Source organism: Oncorhynchus mykiss, chromosome 22 (assembly GCF_057628025.1).
Source record: "Oncorhynchus mykiss isolate SJ-2025 chromosome 22, ASM5762802v1, whole genome shotgun sequence".
NCBI lineage: Eukaryota > Metazoa > Chordata > Actinopteri > Salmoniformes > Salmonidae > Oncorhynchus > Oncorhynchus mykiss.
Genome location: NC_143043.1, coordinates 51,512,328 through 51,531,335, shown reverse-complemented (window position 1 = coordinate 51,531,335; position 19,008 = coordinate 51,512,328). Strand labels below are relative to the sequence as shown.

The following is a 19,008-nucleotide window of genomic DNA, read 5'->3' as shown; positions in this document are numbered from 1 at the left end:
TCGCTCTCCATATTTACAACACATTACTGAGTACCACTCTCCATATTGACAACACATTACTGAGTATCACTCTCCATATTGACAACACATTACTGAGTATCGCTCTCCATATTTACAACACATTAGAGAGTATCGCTCTCCATATTTACAACACATTACTGAGTATCGCTCTCCATATTTACAACACATTACTGAGTATCACTCTCCATATTTACAACACATTACTGAGTATCGCTCTCCATATTTACAACACATTACTGAGTATCACTCTCCATATTTACAACACATTAGAGAGTATCGCTCTCCATATTTACAACACATTACTGAGTATCGCTCTCCATATTTACAACACATTACTGAGTATCACTCTCCATATTTACAACACATTAGAGAGTATCGCTCTCCATATTTACAACACATTACTGAGTATCGCTCTCCATATTTACAACACATTAGAGAGTATCGCTCTCCATATTTACAACACATTACTGAGTATCACTCTCCATATTTACAACACATTACTGAGTATCACTCTCCATATTTACAACACATTACTGAGTATCGCTCTCCATATTTACAACACATTACTGAGTACCACTCTCCATATTTACAACACATTACTGAGTATCACTCTCCATATTTACAACACATTACTGAGTATCACTCTCCATATTTACAACACATTACTGAGTATCACTCTCCATATTTACAACACATTAGAGAGTATCGCTCTCCATATTTACAACACATTACTGAGTATCACTCTCCATATTTACAACACATTACTGAGTATCGCTCTCCATATTTACAACACATTACTGAGTACCACTCTCCATATTTACAACACATTACTGAGTATCACTCTCCATATTTACAACACATTACTGAGTACCACTCTCCATGTTTACAACACATTACTGAGTATCGCTCTCCATATTTACAATACAACACATTACTGAGTATCACTCTCCATATTTACAACACATTACTGAGTATCACTCTCCATATTTACAACACATTACAGAGTATCGCTCTCCATATTTACAACACATTACTGAGTATCACTCTCCATATTTACAACACATTACTGAGTATCGCTCTCCATATTTACAACACATTACTGAGTATCACTCTCCATATTTACAACACATTACTGAGTATCGCTCTCCATATTTACAATACAACACATTACTGAGTATCGCTCTCCATATTTACAACACATTACTGAGTATCACTCTCCATATTTACAACACATTAGAGAGTATCACTCTCCATATTTACAACACATTACTGAGTATCACTCTCCATATTTACAATACAACACATTACTGAGTATCGCTCTCCATATTTACAACACATTACAGAGTATCGCTCTCCATATTTACAACACATTACTGAGTATCACTCTCCATATTTACAACACATTAGAGAGTATCGCTCTCCATATTTACAACACATTACTGAGTATCACTCTCCATATTTACAACACATTACTGAGTATCGCTCTCCATATTTACAACACATTACTGAGTATCGCTCTCCATATTTACAACACATTACTGAGTATCGCTCTCCATATTTACAACACATTAGAGAGTATCACTCTCCATATTTACAACACATTACTGAGTATCGCTCTCCATATTTACAACACATTACTGAGTACCGCTCTCCATATTTACAACACATTACTGAGTACCACTCTCCATATTTACAACACATTACTGAGTATAACTCTCCATATTTACAACACATTACTGAGTACCACTCTCCATGTTTACAACACATTACTGAGTATCGCTCTCCATATTTACAATACAACACATTACTGAGTATCACTCTCCATATTTACAACACATTACTGAGTATCACTCTCCATATTTACAACACATTACTGAGTATCACTCTCCATATTTACAACACATTACTGAGTATCACTCTCCATATTTACAACACATTACTGAGTACCACTCTCCATATTTACAACACATTACTGAGTATCGCTCTCCATATTTACAATACAACACATTACTGAGTATCACTCTCCATATTTACAACACATTACTGAGTATCACTCTCCATATTTACAACACATTACTGAGTATCGCTCTCCATATTTACAATACAACACATTACTGAGTATCGCTCTCCATATTTACAACACATTACTGAGTATCGCTCTCCATATTTACAATACAACACATTACTGAGTATCACTCTCCATATTTACAACACATTACTGAGTATCGCTCTCCATATTTACAACACATTACTGAGTATCGCTCTCCATATTTACAACACATTACTGAGTATCGCTCTCCATATTTACAACACATTACTGAGTATCACTCTCCATATTTACAACACATTACTGAGTATCGCTCTCCATATTTACAATACAACACATTACTGAGTATCGCTCTCCATATTTACAACACATTACTGAGTATCACTCTCCATATTTACAACACATTACTGAGTATCGCTCTCCATATTTACAACACATTAGAGAGTATCGCTCTCCATATTTACAACACATTACTGAGTATCGCTCTCCATATTTACAACACATTACAGAGTATCGCTCTCCATATTTACAACACATTACTGAGTATCGCTCTCCATATTTACAACACATTAGAGAGTATCGCTCTCCATATTTACAACACATTACTGAGTATCGCTCTCCATATTTACAACACATTACTGAGTATCGCTCTCCATATTTACAACACATTACTGAGTATCACTCTCCATATTTACAACACATTACTGAGTATCGCTCTCCATATTTACAACACATTACTGAGTATCGCTCTCCATATTTACAACACATTACTGAGTATCGCTCTCCATATTTACAATACAACACATTACTGAGTATCGCTCTCCATATTTACAACACATTAGAGAGTATCGCTCTCCATATTCACAACACATTACTGAGTATCGCTCTCCATATTTACAACACATTAGAGAGTATCGCTCTCCATATTTACAACACATTACTGAGTATCGCTCTCCATATTTACAACACATTAGAGAGTATCGCTCTCCATATTTACAACACATTACAGAGTATCGCTCTCCATATTTACAACACATTACTGAGTATCGCTCTCCATATTTACTACACATTACTGAGTATCGCTCTCCATATTTACAACACAACACATTACAGAGTATCGCTCTCCATATTTACAACACATTACTGAGTATCGCTCTCCATATTTACAACACATTAGAGAGTATCGCTCTCCATATTGACAACACATTACTGAGTATCGCTCTCCATATTTACAACACATTACTGAGTATCGCTCTCCATATTTACAACACATTAGAGAGTATCGCTCTCCATATTGACAACACATTACTGAGTATCGCTCTCCATATTTACAACACAGAGAGTATCGCTCTCCATATTTACAACACAACACATTACTGAGTATCGCTCTCCATATTTACAACACATTAGAGAGTATCGCTCTCCATATTTACAACACAACACATTACAGAGTATCGCTCTCCATATTTACAACACATTACAGAGTATCGCTCTCCATATTTACAACACATTACTGAGTATCGCTCTCCATATTTACAACACATTAGAGAGTATCGCTCTCCATATTTACAACACATTACTGAGTATCGCTCTCCATATTTACAACACATTACTGAGTATCGCTCTCCATATTTACAACACATTAGAGAGTATCGCTCTCCATATTTACAACACATTACTGAGTATCGCTCTCCATATTTACAACACATTACTGAGTATCGCTCTCCATATTGACAACACATTAGAGAGTATCGCTCTCCATATTTACAACACATTACTGAGTATCGCTCTCCATATTTACAACACATTACTGAGTATCGCTCTCCATATTGACAACACATTACTGAGTATCGCTCTCCATATTTACAACACATTACTGAGTATCACTCTCCATATTTACAACACATTACTGAGTATAACTATCCATATTTACAACACATTACTGAGTATCGCTCTCCATATTTACAATACAACACATTACTGAGTATCGCTCTCCATATTTACAACACATTACTGAGTATCGCTCTCCATATTTACAATACAACACATTACTGAGTATCACTCTCCATATTTACAACACATTACTGAGTATCGCTCTCCATATTTACAACACATTACTGAGTATCGCTCTCCATATTTACAACACATTACTGAGTATCGCTCTCCATATTTACAACACATTACTGAGTATCACTCTCCATATTTACAACACATTACTGAGTATCGCTCTCCATATTTACAATACAACACATTACTGAGTATCGCTCTCCATATTTACAACACATTACTGAGTATCGCTCTCCATATTTACAATACAACACATTACTGAGTATCACTCTCCATATTTACAACACATTACTGAGTATTGCTCTCCATATTTACAACACATTACTGAGTATCGCTCTCCATATTTACAACACATTACTGAGTATCGCTCTCCATATTTACAACACATTACTGAGTATCACTCTCCATATTTACAACACATTACTGAGTATCGCTCTCCATATTTACAACACATTAGAGAGTATCGCTCTCCATATTTACAACACATTACTGAGTATCGCTCTCCATATTTACAACACATTACAGAGTATCGCTCTCCATATTTACAACACATTACTGAGTATCGCTCTCCATATTTACAACACATTAGAGAGTATCGCTCTCCATATTTACAACACAACACATTACAGAGTATCGCTCTCCATATTGACAACACATTACTGAGTATCGCTCTCCATATTTACAACACATTACTGAGTATCGCTCTCCATATTTACAACACATTACTGAGTATCGCTCTCCATATTTACAACACATTACTGAGTATCACTCTCCATATTTACAACACATTACTGAGTATCGCTCTCCATATTTACAACACATTACAGAGTATCGCTCTCCATATTTACAACACATTACTGAGTATCGCTCTCCATATTTACAACACATTAGAGAGTATCGCTCTCCATATTTACAACACATTACTGAGTATCGCTCTCCATATTTACAACACATTACTGAGTATCGCTCTCCATATTTACAACACATTAGAGAGTATCGCTCTCCATATTTACAACACATTACTGAGTATCGCTCTCCATATTTACAACACATTACTGAGTATCGCTCTCCATATTGACAACACATTAGAGAGTATCGCTCTCCATATTTACAACACATTACTGAGTATCGCTCTCCATATTTACAACACATTACTGAGTATCGCTCTCCATATTGACAACACATTACTGAGTATCGCTCTCCATATTTACAACACATTACTGAGTATCACTCTCCATATTTACAACACATTACTGAGTATCACTATCCATATTTACAACACATTACTGAGTATCGCTCTCCATATTTACAATACAACACATTACTGAGTATCGCTCTCCATATTTACAACACATTACTGAGTATCGCTCTCCATATTTACAATACAACACATTACTGAGTATCACTCTCCATATTTACAACACATTACTGAGTATCGCTCTCCATATTTACAACACATTACTGAGTATCGCTCTCCATATTTACAACACATTACTGAGTATCGCTCTCCATATTTACAACACATTACTGAGTATCACTCTCCATATTTACAACACATTACTGAGTATCGCTCTCCATATTTACAATACAACACATTACTGAGTATCGCTCTCCATATTTACAACACATTACTGAGTATCGCTCTCCATATTTACAATACAACACATTACTGAGTATCACTCTCCATATTTACAACACATTACTGAGTATCGCTCTCCATATTTACAACACATTACTGAGTATCGCTCTCCATATTTACAACACATTACTGAGTATCGCTCTCCATATTTACAACACATTACTGAGTATCACTCTCCATATTTACAACACATTACTGAGTATCGCTCTCCATATTTACAACACATTAGAGAGTATCGCTCTCCATATTTACAACACAACACATTACAGAGTATCGCTCTCCATATTGACAACACATTACTGAGTATCGCTCTCCATATTTACAACACATTACTGAGTATCGCTCTCCATATTTACAACACATTACTGAGTATCGCTCTCCATATTTACAACACATTACTGAGTATCGCTCTCCATATTTACAATACAACACATTACTGAGTATCGCTCTCCATATTTACAACACATTAGAGAGTATCGCTCTCCATATTTACAACACATTACTGAGTATCGCTCTCCATATTTACAACACATTAGAGAGTATCGCTCTCCATATTTACAACACATTACTGAGTATCGCTCTCCATATTTACAACACATTAGAGAGTATCGCTCTCCATATTTACAACACATTAGAGAGTATCGCTCTCCATATTTACAACACATTACTGAGTATCGCTCTCCATATTTACTACACATTACTGAGTATCGCTCTCCATATTTACAACACAACACATTACAGAGTATCGCTCTCCATATTTACAACACATTACTGAGTATCGCTCTCCATATTTACAACACATTAGAGAGTATCGCTCTCCATATTTACAACACATTACTGAGTATCGCTCTCCATATTTACAACACATTACTGAGTATCGCTCTCCATATTTACAACACATTAGAGAGTATCGCTCTCCATATTGACAACACATTACTGAGTATCGCTCTCCATATTTACAACACATTAGAGAGTATCGCTCTCCATATTTACAACACATTACTGAGTATCGCTCTCCATATTTACAACACATTACTGAGTATCGCTCTCCATATTTACAACACATTAGAGAGTATCGCTCTCCATATTTACAACACAACACATTACAGAGTATCGCTCTCCATATTTACAACACATTACAGAGTATCGCTCTCCATATTTACAACACATTACTGAGTATCGCTCTCCATATTTACAACACATTAGAGAGTATCGCTCTCCATATTTACAACACATTACTGAGTATCGCTCTCCATATTTACAACACATTACTGAGTATCACTCTCCATATTTACAACACATTACTGAGTATCGCTCTCCATATTTACAACACATTAGAGAGTATCGCTCTCCATATTTACAACACATTACTGAGTATCGCTCTCCATATTTACAACACATTACTGAGTATCACTCTCCATATCTACAACACATTACTGAGTATCGCTCTCCATATTTACAACACATTAGAGAGTATCGCTCTCCATATTTACAACACATTACTGAGTATCGCTCTCCATATTTACAACACATTACTGAGTATCGCTCTCCATATTTACAACACATTAGAGAGTATCGCTCTCCATATTTACAACACATTACTGAGTATCGCTCTCCATATTTACAACACATTACTGAGTATCGCTCTCCATATTGACAACACATTAGAGAGTATCGCTCTCCATATTTACAACACATTACTGAGTATCGCTCTCCATATTTACAACACATTACTGAGTATCGCTCTCCATATTGACAACACATTACTGAGTATCGCTCTCCATATTTACAACACATTACTGAGTATCGCTCTCCATATTTACAACACATTACTGAGTATCGCTCTCCATATTTACAACACATTACTGAGTATCGCTCGCCATATTTACAACACATTACTGAGTATCGCTCTCCATATTTACAACACATTACTGAGTATCGCTCTCCATATTTACAACACATTACTGAGTATCGCTCTCCATATTTACTACACATTACAGAGTATCGCTCTCCATATTTACAACACATTACTGAGTATCGCTCGCCATATTTACAACACATTACTGAGTATCGCTCTCCATATTTACAACACATTACTGAGTATCGCTCTCCATATTTACAACACATTAGAGAGTATCACTCTCCATATTGACAAACCGAGTGGTGGCTGCATCATGTTATGGACACCGGGCGTGCCGATCTCGTCGTAATCGTATCCGTTTTATCAAACCTGATACTGGTAATTGGATTTACTGGTGATGGGAAAACTCAGAAGTGTGCTTTTAAATGCCGGTAAAGCCTCAACCCCGGAGTGAGCATTATTGTACCATTACTTAGGCTGCATCTCAGAGCACATCATTCATTGTGTTCATTCACTCAGACACATTGTTAAAATGAACCCTGAGAGATGAAAATGCACATGATTACTTTACTTAGTCTTATTCAATTATCAACGGAATAGACAAATACATAAGGCCCCTTGCATGGCTGGCTACTACTGTCTGCGTGTATTCCAGACACAGATTTAGAAGCTAGGCTAATTTTCTTGCTCCATATTGTTTCACTTTGCTCCTCTCCAAAGCTTTTCTCTGCCGACACCATAATGATCTGTCGCTCAGTAAACATGACTGGGCAAGAAAAAAATTATAATAGCAAAGCTCAAGACAGACGTCAATGGAGTAATTATACGGACAGACAAAGTAGGCCTACTGAACAACGCCAATTAGTCTAAAACAACCATATGACCTCAGCCGACAGGAAATGACTAGTTTGAACAACAATGACTAGCTACAGATTCATACACTATGTTTGAAGAAGAGGAAACTTATGCCCTGATACGAATGACTGAGTGTGCTGAAACAGAGCAGTGCACGTGTCTGGGGAAATGAGAGCGGCTAGTTCTAATCCAATCGTTAGCCCCTAATGAGTAGGGGGCAAATGCAATACAACACATTAACGAGTACCACTCTCCATAGTGGTGGCTGCATCATGTTATGGGTATGATTGTCGTCATAAGGACTGGGGAGTTTTTCAGGATAAAAAAAAACCCTAGATTGGAACAAACCACAGGTAAAATCCGAGAGGAAAAACCGGGTCAGTCTGCTTTCCACCAGACACCGGTCAGGATGCTCTCAATGGTGCAACTGTAGAACATTGAGGATCTGGGGGACCCATGCCAAATCTTTTCAGGTTATTGTCCTGGCACCACACTGCCAGGTCTCCGACCTTCACCCTATAGGCTGTCTCATCATTGTCGGGGATCAGGCCTACCACCTTTGTGTCGTCAGCAAACTTAATGATGGTGTTGGAGTCATGCTTGGCCACACAGTAGTGGGTGAACAGGGAATACAGGAGGGGACTGACCACGCACCCCTGAGGGGCCCCCGTGTTGAAGATTGCCTAGCGCCCACGTGTTGTTGCCTATCCTTACCACCTGGGGGCAGCCCGTCAGGAAGACCAGGATCCAGTTGCAGAGGGAGGTGTTCAGTCCCAGAATCCATAGCTTAGTGATGAGCTCTGTGGTCACTATGGTGTGGAAACGTTGAGTCAATGAACAGCATTCTCGTATACAGTTGAAGTCAGAAGTTTACATAAACTAGTTTTAATGACTCCAGCCTAAATGTTTCAAACACTCCACAAATTTCTTGTTAACAAACTATAGTTTTGGCAAGTCGGTTAGGACATCTACTTTTTGCATGACACAAGTAATTTTTCCAACAATTGTTTCCAGACAGATTATTTTCACTATCACAATTCCAGTGGGTCAGTTTACATATACTTTGTTGACTGTGCCTTTAAACAGCTTGGAAAATTCCAGAAAATTATGTCATGGCTTTAGAAGCTTCTGATAGGCTAATTGAGTCAATTAGAGGTGTACCTGTGGATGTATTTCAAGGCCTGTTAACAAGACATTTGTGGAGTGATTTAAAAACGAGTTTTAATGGACTCCAAATTAAGTGTATGTAAACTTCCGACTTCAACTGTACACGCTCTAAGTGCTTGATAATTGGTATTCAGCAGTCATAAAAGTATGCCTTATTTACCTTTGAAGAACTACTAAAAAGTAATTTTGTCAGAAAGCATAGGCAGCAGCTCTATAGAGATGATATGACTTGGAAATAAATAATAAAGTAAAATTTAATTTAATAAACACAACTGAAATATTTTATCAAAGTAAAGTGAATAAAATAGTTGATAAGTGATGAGCAGTTACTACCATCATTGGACGTATTGTTTTATCCTTTGTTGTTACAGTATTCAACCCACACAATGCCAAGTGATTTAAAAATAATAATCTAAACTGTAAACCTTGATTATTTATTTAAATAACTGACACAAAGCTAAACAGGATAATTTAAAAAAAAAGCGCACATCACTACTGAAAAAGGTACGTTTGAGCGCCTATCCCTCACCAATGGCCAGATAGAGGACAGAATGTAGAGGACAGAATGTAGAGGACAGAATGTAGAGGACAGAATGTAGAGGATATAACGTAGAGGACAGAACGTAGAGGACAGAACGTAGAGGACAGAACGTAGAGGACAGAACGCAGAGGACAGAACGCAGAGGACAGAACGCAGAGGACAGAACGCAGAGGACAGAACGCAGAGGACAGAACGCAGAGGACAAAACGCAGAGGACAGAACGTAGAGGACAGAACGTAGAGGACAGAACGTAGAGGACAGAGCGTAGAGGACAGAACGTAGAGGACAGAACGTAGAGGACAGAACGCAGAGGACAGAACGCAGAGGACAGAACGCAGAGGACAGAACGTAGAGGACAGAACGCAGAGGACAGAACGCAGAGGACAGAACGCAGAGGACAGAACGTAGAGGACAGAACGCAGAGGACAGAACGTAGAGGACAGAACGTAGAGGACAGAACGCAGAGGACAGAACGTAGAGGACAGAACGTAGAGGACAGAACGTAGAAGACAGAACGTAGAAGACAGAACGCAGAGGACAGAACGTAGAGGACAGAACGTAGAGGACAGAACGCAGAGGACAGAACGCAGAGGACAGAACGTAGAGGACAGAACGTAGAGGACAGAACGTAGAGGACAGAACGTAGAAGACAGAACGTAGAGGACAGAGCGTAGAGGACAGAACGTAGAGGACAGAACGTAGAGGACAGAACGTAGAGGACAGAACGTAGAAGACAGAACGTAGAGGACAGAGCGTAGAGGACAGAACGTAGAGGACAGAACGTAGAGGACAGAACGTAGAGGACAGAACGTAGAAGACAGAACGCAGAGGACAGAACGTAGAGGACAGAACGTAGAGGACAGAACGTAGAGGACAGAACGCAGAGGACAGAACGTAGAGGACAGAACGTAGAGGACAGAACGTAGAGGACAGAGCGTAGAGGACAGAACGTAGAGGACAGAGCGTAGAGGACAGAACGTAGAGGACAGAACGTAGAGGACAGAACGTAGAGGACAGAACGTAGAGGACAGAGCGTAGAGGACAGAACGTAGAGGACAGAACGTAGAGGACAGAACGTAGAGGACAGAACGTAGAGGACAGAACGCAGAGGACAGAATGTAGAGGACAGAACGTAGAGGACAGAACGTAGAGGACAGAACGTAGAGGACAGAACGTAGAGGACAGAACGTAAAGGACAGAACGTAGAGGACAGAGCGTAGAGGACAGAACGTAGAGGACAGAACGTAGAGGACAGAACGCAGAGGACAGAACGCAGAGGACAGAGCGTAGAGGACAGAACGCAGAGGACAGAACGCAGAGGACAGAACGCAGAGGACAGAACGTAGAGGACAGAACGTAGAGGACAGAACGTAGAGGACAGAGCGTAGAGGACAGAGCGTAGAGGACAGAACGCAGAGGACAGAACGTAGAGGACAGAGCGCAGAGGACAGAGCGCAGAGGACAGAACGCAGAGGACAGAACGCAGAGGACAGAACGCAGAGGACAGAACGCAGAGGACAGAACGTAGAGGACAGAACGTAGAGGACAGAACGCAGAGGACAGAGCGTAGAGGACAGAGCGTAGAGGACAGAACGTAGAGGACAGAACGTAGAGGACAGAACGTAGAGGACAGAACGTAGAGGACAGAACGTAGAGGACAGAACGTAGAGGTAGGGAAAATATTTTTCCAAGAGAAGCTAACTGACCACAGTCATGTTTACCGAACACTGTATCTGCGTCTGAAATGGAACCCTAAATTGAACTAGTTTTGAACAGGGCCCACAAGATTCTGGTCAAAAGCTGTGCACATCGTGTAAGGAAAAGGTCTCCCACTCTCTCCCTCGCCGCTGGCCTGGCCACGGGACATGTGCCCGCATGATACATTATGGAGTGGCAAGCATGTCAAGTCCATCTCAAAAACCTCCTGACCTGGAAAGCTCAGCCATGTTTCAAATGTTCTCAAGACCAACATGACATCGCTGAGGAATTACAGTCAGAGCCAGATCCTGTAGCAAATCTAGTAAACTTGCTAGTGACTTCAGTGAATGTTTAACACATTTCTAGAGGCAAATGTGTTAAATTATAACTGTGACATAATTAACTTGGAGCTCTATGTAAATCTATTTCTGGAAACTGATGTAAGTCTGTGTAAGGTTATCGCTACTGCGCACACCTTCCATTATTTTCCATAGAGCTTATACCTCCTTAATTGTTTTAATTGAACCTTTATTTAACTAGGCGAGTCCCTTAAGAACAAATTCTTATTTTCAATGACAGCCTACCGGGGAACAGTGCCTTGTTCAGGGGCAGAACAACAGATTGTTACCTTGTCAGCTCGGGGATTCGATCTAACAACCTTTCGGTTACTGGCGCAACGCTCTAACCACAAGCCGTGGATGGTCCGAGACCATATCAGACAGTATACCACGGGCATGACAAAAAAAGTGATTTGTTATTGTTCTAATGACATTGGTAACCAGTTTATAATATCAATAAGGCACCTGGTATATGACCAATATACCACGGCTAAGTGCTGTATCCAGGCACTCAGTGTTGTGTCGTGATTAAGAATAGCCCTTAGCCATGTTAAATAGGTCATATACCACACACCCATGTGCCTTAATGCTTAATTATTCCTTACGTAAAGACAGGACACTCCATTTAGTATGATGTTACTTTTTTTGGTATGGCATGTATTATTTTGTTTATATCCATCATCCATTTCATATGATATGTTACGAATTACAATGTGTATGATGTTTTGCAAACTGTACAAAAGGTTACATATTTTAAAATTAAAAAATATTTCAAAAAATCTGTGTCTTATGTAACCTTATCCAAACATAACATAAAACTAATTTCATCCTCTCAGATGTAAAAAATGTACTACGTTACGTCTAGTCTATGAGATCAGGTTGAATTATAACCAAATAGCATTCATTGTTGAATAACGTTTAGTCGTTTATAATTTATGACTATTCAACAAAAAAAGATAGCTAGTTTCAGCATGACTTATTAAACGTTAACAATTACAACAATTTGGGGAAAAATGTGTTGGCTAGCTAGCCAAGTAAAACAACGCCTAAACGTTCATATAAAAACAGTTGATGAGCATAACATATCACGTAGCAACTGTCAGCCAGCTAAATGCTGCTGTGTGTCAGATATTATAGATAACTAGTTAAATATAGAGATGTCTCCCTCCTACTTTCAGACTTAGCTGAATGCTAAATAGCTACATAACGTTAGCAAGTAAAAAAATAAAAAAGGCAAATTATGAAACATATTTCAGTTGAACAGGCAGATACTCACGCAGTGATTTCCACGAAACAACTTAGCTTGCTAGTTAGCCAAAATGCTAACGGTGGCTATACGGGCAATTCCACTGTCAGTCAATCAGGGTGTACACTGTAAAAATGGAGCCAACATTACACAAACAAAACAACAAAACTACATACGAACGCAAACAAGATCGCCTAAAAAAAAGTTTTAAAAAAAATGTATCCTTTTGTCGCACAGATTACTCCTTTTTAGACAACAACAAAGCATTTTCTGATTTCACAATCATTCTCTCTTTTTTTTCCGTTGCCATCTTCCTCTGTCACAGACACACACCCACACGCAAGGGACGCTGTGACGTTTTCACAAACCGCTATCCCGGATTCGCCGCCACATCCCGGTACTCTTTTCTCCGCCGCCCTTGAAAGAGAACGTCCTATGTGAAAGTCAGTCGTGCACTTTTTTTTTTAACCTGTCGTGTGTGTGTGTGTGTGTGTGTGTGTGTGTGTGTGTGTGTGGAACAAAATACATTTCCTAACGCATAATAGTCATGTTGGAGCTGCATAGATCCGTATAAATGTGTCAGATTGTGTGGGTGAGTGAGGGTTATACAGAGGAGGATTGTAGAATATACTTTAACGACCCTGGGTTTATAAACGCGGATATCGACTTTAACGCTGGAGCTTGCATTTACGGCACAGTCGATAGCCCTCTAGACTTCGGGACCTGCTCCCTGCCGTTTCATTACAATATTATAATATAGCTCAATTAACAACCATTGGCTACAACTTTCTTGGTTTGATTGGTTTATAGTTTAGGCCCCATCAAATGAACTAAGATATCAATGCAGTCATAATTGTTTGGTATTTGCTGCAGGATAGCACTAGTTGGTCCCTGGAGACTGCTGTCTGGTTGGAGAGTCACCTGCTCCCCTCCATGGAGACAGACCAGCATGATCAACAGGTGTGTTTTAAAATGTTTACCTTTATTTAACCAGGTAGGCTAGTTGAGAACAAGTTCTCATTTGCAACTGCGACCTGGCCAAGATAAAGCAAAGCAGTTCGACACATACAACAACACAGAGTTACACAGGGAATAAACAAATATACTGTCAATAATACAGTAGAACAAGTCTATATACAGTGCGTGCAAATGAGTTAAGATAAGGGAGGTAAAGCAATAATTAGGCCAGGGTGGCGAAATAATTACAATATAGCAATTGAACACTGGAATGGTAGATGTGCAGAGTATATATGTATGTATGTACAGTGGGGCAAAAAAGTATTTAGTCAGCCACCAATTGTGAAAGTTCTCCCACTTAAAAAGATGTGAGAGGCCTGTCATTTTCATCATAGGTACACTTCAACTATGACAGACAAAATGAGATTTTTTTTCCCAGAAAATAACATTGTAGGATTTGTAATGAATTTATTTGCAAATTATGGTGGAACATAAGTATTTGGTCAATAACAAAAGTTTATCTCAATACTTTGTTATATACCCTTTGTTGGCAATGACAGACGTCAAACGTTTTCTGTAAGTCTTCACAAGATTTTCACACACTGTTGCTGGTATTTTGGCCCATTCCTCCATGCAGATCTCCTCTAGAGCAGTGATGTTTTGGGGCTGTTGCTGGGCAACACAGACTTTCATCTCCCTCCAAAGATTTTCTATGATGTTGAGATCTGGGGACTGGCTAGGCCACTCCAGGACCTTGAAATGCTTCTTACGAAGCCACTCCTTCGTTGCCCGGTCATTGTCATGCTGAAAGACCCAGCCACGTTTCATCTTCAATGCCCTTGCTGATGGAAGGAGGTTTTCACTCAAATTCTCACAATACATGGCCCCATTCATTCTTTCCTTTACAGTCGTCCTAGTCCCTTTGCAGAAAAACAGCCCCAAAGCATGATGTTTCCATCCCCATGCTTCACAGTAGGTATGGTGTTCTTTGGGTGCAACTCAGCATTCTTTGTCCTCCAAACACGACGAGTTGAGTTTTTACCAAAAAGTTATATTTTGGTTTCATCTGACCATATGACATTCTCCCAATCTTCTTCTGGATCATCCAAATGCTCTTTAGCAAACTTCAGACGGGCCTGGACATGTACTGGCTTAAGCAGGGGGACACGTCTGGCACTGCAGGATTTGAGTCCCTGGCGGCGTAGTGTGTTACTGATGGTAGGCTTTGTTACTTTGGTCCCAGCTCTCTGCAGGTCATTCACTAGGTCCCCCCCCCCCCCCCCCGTGTGGTTCTGGGATTTTTGCTCACCGTTCTTGTGATCATTTTGACCCCACGGGGTGAGATCTTGCGTGGAGCCCCAGATCGAGGGAGATTATCAGTGGTCTTGTATGTCTTCCATTTCCTAATAATTGCTCCCACAGTTGATTTCTTCAAACCAAGCTGCTTACCTATTGCAGATTCAGTCTTCCCAGCCTGGTGCAGGTCTACAATTTTGTTTCTGGTGTCCTTTGACAGCTCTTTGGTCTTGGCCATAGTGGAGTTTGGAGTGTGACTGTTTGAGGTTGTGGACAGGTGCCTTTTATACTGATAACAACTTCAAACAGGTGCCATTAATACAGGTAACGAGTGGAGGACAGAGGAGCCTCTTAAAGAAGAAGATACAGGTCTGTGAGAGCCAGAAATCTTGCTTGTTTGTAGGTGACCAAATACTTATTTCCCACCATAATTTGCAAATAAATTCATTAAAAATCCTACAATGTGATTTTCTGGATTTTTTCCCCCTCATTTTGCCTGTCATAGTTGAAGTGTACCTATGATGAAAATTACAGGCCTCTCTCATCTTTTTAAGTGGGAGAACTTGCACAATTGGTGGCTGACTAAATACTTTTTTTGCCCCACTGTATGTATGTATGTATGTTGTTGGAGGCTATTTTGTAAATGACATCGCCAAAGTCGAGGATTGATAGGATGGTCAGTTTTACGAGGATATGTTTGGCAGCATGAGTGATGGATGCTTTGTTGCAAAATAGGAAGCCGATTCTAGATTTCATTTTGGATTGGAGATGTTTAATGTGAGTCTGGAAGGAGAGTTTACAGTCAGAACTGTCCAGAGTAGTGATGCTGGACAGGAGTGATGCTGGACAGGCAGGCATTTGCGGGCAGCGATCGGTTGAAGAGCATGCATTTAGTTTTACTTGCATTTAAGAGCAGTTGGAGGCCACGGAAGGAGAGTTGTATGGCATTGAAGCTCGTCTGGAGGTTGGTTAACACAGTGTCCGAAGAGGTATACAGAATGGTGTCGTCTGCGTAGAGGTGGATCAAAGATCACAAGCAGCAAGAGGGGCATGACTGTGGCAGCTTTCCAACCAATGGGAATCTCAGACAATACGAAAGAGAGGTTTCAACAATTTCGGCAGATAATTTTAGAAAGAGAGGGTCCAGATTGTCTAGGCCGGCTGATTTGTAGGGGTCCAGATTTTGCCACTCTTTCAGAACATCAGCTATCTGGATTTTGGTGAAGGAGAAATGGGGATGCTTGGGCGAGTTGCTGTGGGGGGTGCAGAGCTGTTGACCGGGGTAGGGGTAGCCAGTTGGAAAGCATGGCCAGACGTAGAAAATGCTTATTGAAATCTCATTTATAGTGGATTTATCGTTGGTGACTGTGTTTCCTAGCCTCAGTGCAGTGGGCAGCTGGGAGGAGGTGCTCTTATTCTCCGTGGACTTTACAGCGTCCCATAACGTTTTTGAGTTTGTGCTACAGGATGCAAATTTCTGTTTGAAAAAGCTAGCCTTAGCTTTCCTAACTGCCTGTGTATATTGGTTCCTGACTTCCATGAAAAGTTGCATATCACGGGGGCTGTTCGATGCTAATGCAGAAAGCCACAGGATGTTTTTGTGTTGGTCAAGGGCAGTCAGGTCTGGAGAGAACCAAGGCCTATATCTGTTCCTGGTTCTACAGTTTTGAATGGGGCATGCTTATTTAAGATGGTGAGGAAGGCACTTTTAAAGAATAACCAGGCATCTTCTACTGACGGGACGAGGTCGATATCCTTCCAGGATACCCAGGCCAGGTCGATTATAAAGGCCTGCTCGCTGAATTGTTTTAGGGAGTATTTGACATTGATGAGGGGTGGTCGTTTGACGACAGACCTATTACAGACGCAGGCAATGAGGCAGTGATCGCTGAGATCTCGGTTGAAAACAGCAGATGTGTATTTGAAGGGCAAGTTGGTTAGGATGATATTTATGAGGGTGCCAGAATTTACGTTTTTGGGATTGTACCTGGTGGGTTCATTGATAATTTGTGTGAGTTTGAGGGCATCAAGCTTAGATTGTAGGATCGCCGGGGTGTTAAGTTTAGGTCACCTAGCAGCACCAGCTCTGAAGATAGATGGTGGGCAATCAATTCACATATGGTGTCCAGGGCACGGCTGGGGGCAGTAGGTGGGCTATAGAAAGCGGCAACGGTGAGAGACTTGTTTCTGGAAAGGTGGATATTAAAAGTAGAAGCTCGAATTGTTTGGGTACAGACCTGGATAGTAAGACATAACTCTGCAAGCTATCTCTGCAGTAGATTGCAACTCCTCCCCCTTTGGCAGTTCTATCTTGTCGGAAAATGTTATAGTTAGGGATGGAAATTTCAGGGGTTTTGGTGGTCTTCCTAAGCCAGGATTCAAACACGGCTAGGACATCCGGGTTGGCAGAGTGTGCTAAAGCAGTTAATAAAACAAAGGCATAATGTACAGACAAAGGTAGAGTAGGATGTGAGTACATTGGAGGTAAACTCAGGCATTGAGTAATGATGAGAGATATTGTCTCTAGAGACGTTTAAACCAGGTGATGTCACAGCATATGCGGGAGGGAGAACTAAATGATGTATCAGTGTGTTGGGTTACTGGAAAAGGGCCTATGAGAGCATAGATGATTTTCCGGCTCTACGTTGATATTACTAAATGTATTGTACTCCTTTACTGAACTGTTAGGAGCTAGTAACACAAGCATTTCTCTGCACCCGCTAAACTGTGTACGTGGCCAATACACTTTGATTTAATTCGATTTTCATCCATCCCTTTCTCTCATCCATTTCTCTTTCTCTCCATCTCCTAGTCGGCTGGAGGGAGTTGGTGGTTACGGTTACAGAAGTCATCAAAAGAGAGCGCCTGGGGAATAGGAGTGGAGCTAGGCACTGCAGGTCCTGGATTAACCTCTACATCACCAGAGGAACAGAGGAGGAGTTGGTGGTTGACCCATCAGAGGAGTTGTATATATGGATGGCTACAGGTCATGACCTTTCCCATCTTCTACGTCTGGGTTCTCTTCATCTGCATATGCTTACATCAAATGTAGCCTATGGCTGGCCGGTTATCCATTTCAAGGGGTTCGCTTCGTGTCAATGTGCTGTTTCTCTGTTTCTCTGTTCTTCTTCTGTTGTTTATTTTTTTGTGTTTTTCCTCTTTGTGTAAAATATGTTGAGACCTTGTACACATGAAATAAATTGTGATTTGATTGGAAAGATAATAAAGAGAAGAATAAATAGACCACCTCATAGACCATTTTATTTTTTAAACCA

General features: G+C 40.2%; 1 protein-coding gene and 1 long non-coding RNA gene across 3 annotated transcripts in view; one reads left to right on the top strand and one right to left on the bottom strand.

Annotated features, from left to right (window-relative positions):
* LOC110502172 (FHF complex subunit HOOK-interacting protein 1B) overlaps positions 1 to 13,817 on the bottom strand; it is a 70,547-nt gene extending 56,730 nt beyond the window's left edge. Inside the window, exon 1 of the mRNA XM_090216322.1 lies at positions 13,511 to 13,817. The gene's annotated coding sequence lies outside the window, so the exon portion shown is untranslated. The remainder of the gene's footprint in view (positions 1 to 13,510) is intronic.
* A 4-nt stretch (positions 13,818 to 13,821) lies between these two features.
* On the top strand, positions 13,822 to 18,990 carry LOC110501943 (uncharacterized). Of its 2 annotated transcripts, none has more exons than XR_002470275.3 (3): positions 13,822 to 13,923; positions 14,354 to 14,440; positions 18,546 to 18,990. It is a non-coding gene; the product is annotated as an uncharacterized LOC110501943 (long non-coding RNA). The 2 variants fall into 2 exon arrangements; XR_016490696.1 differs by lacking the exon at positions 13,822 to 13,923 and adding an exon at positions 13,927 to 14,072.
* The last annotated feature ends 18 nt before the right edge of the window (positions 18,991 to 19,008 follow it).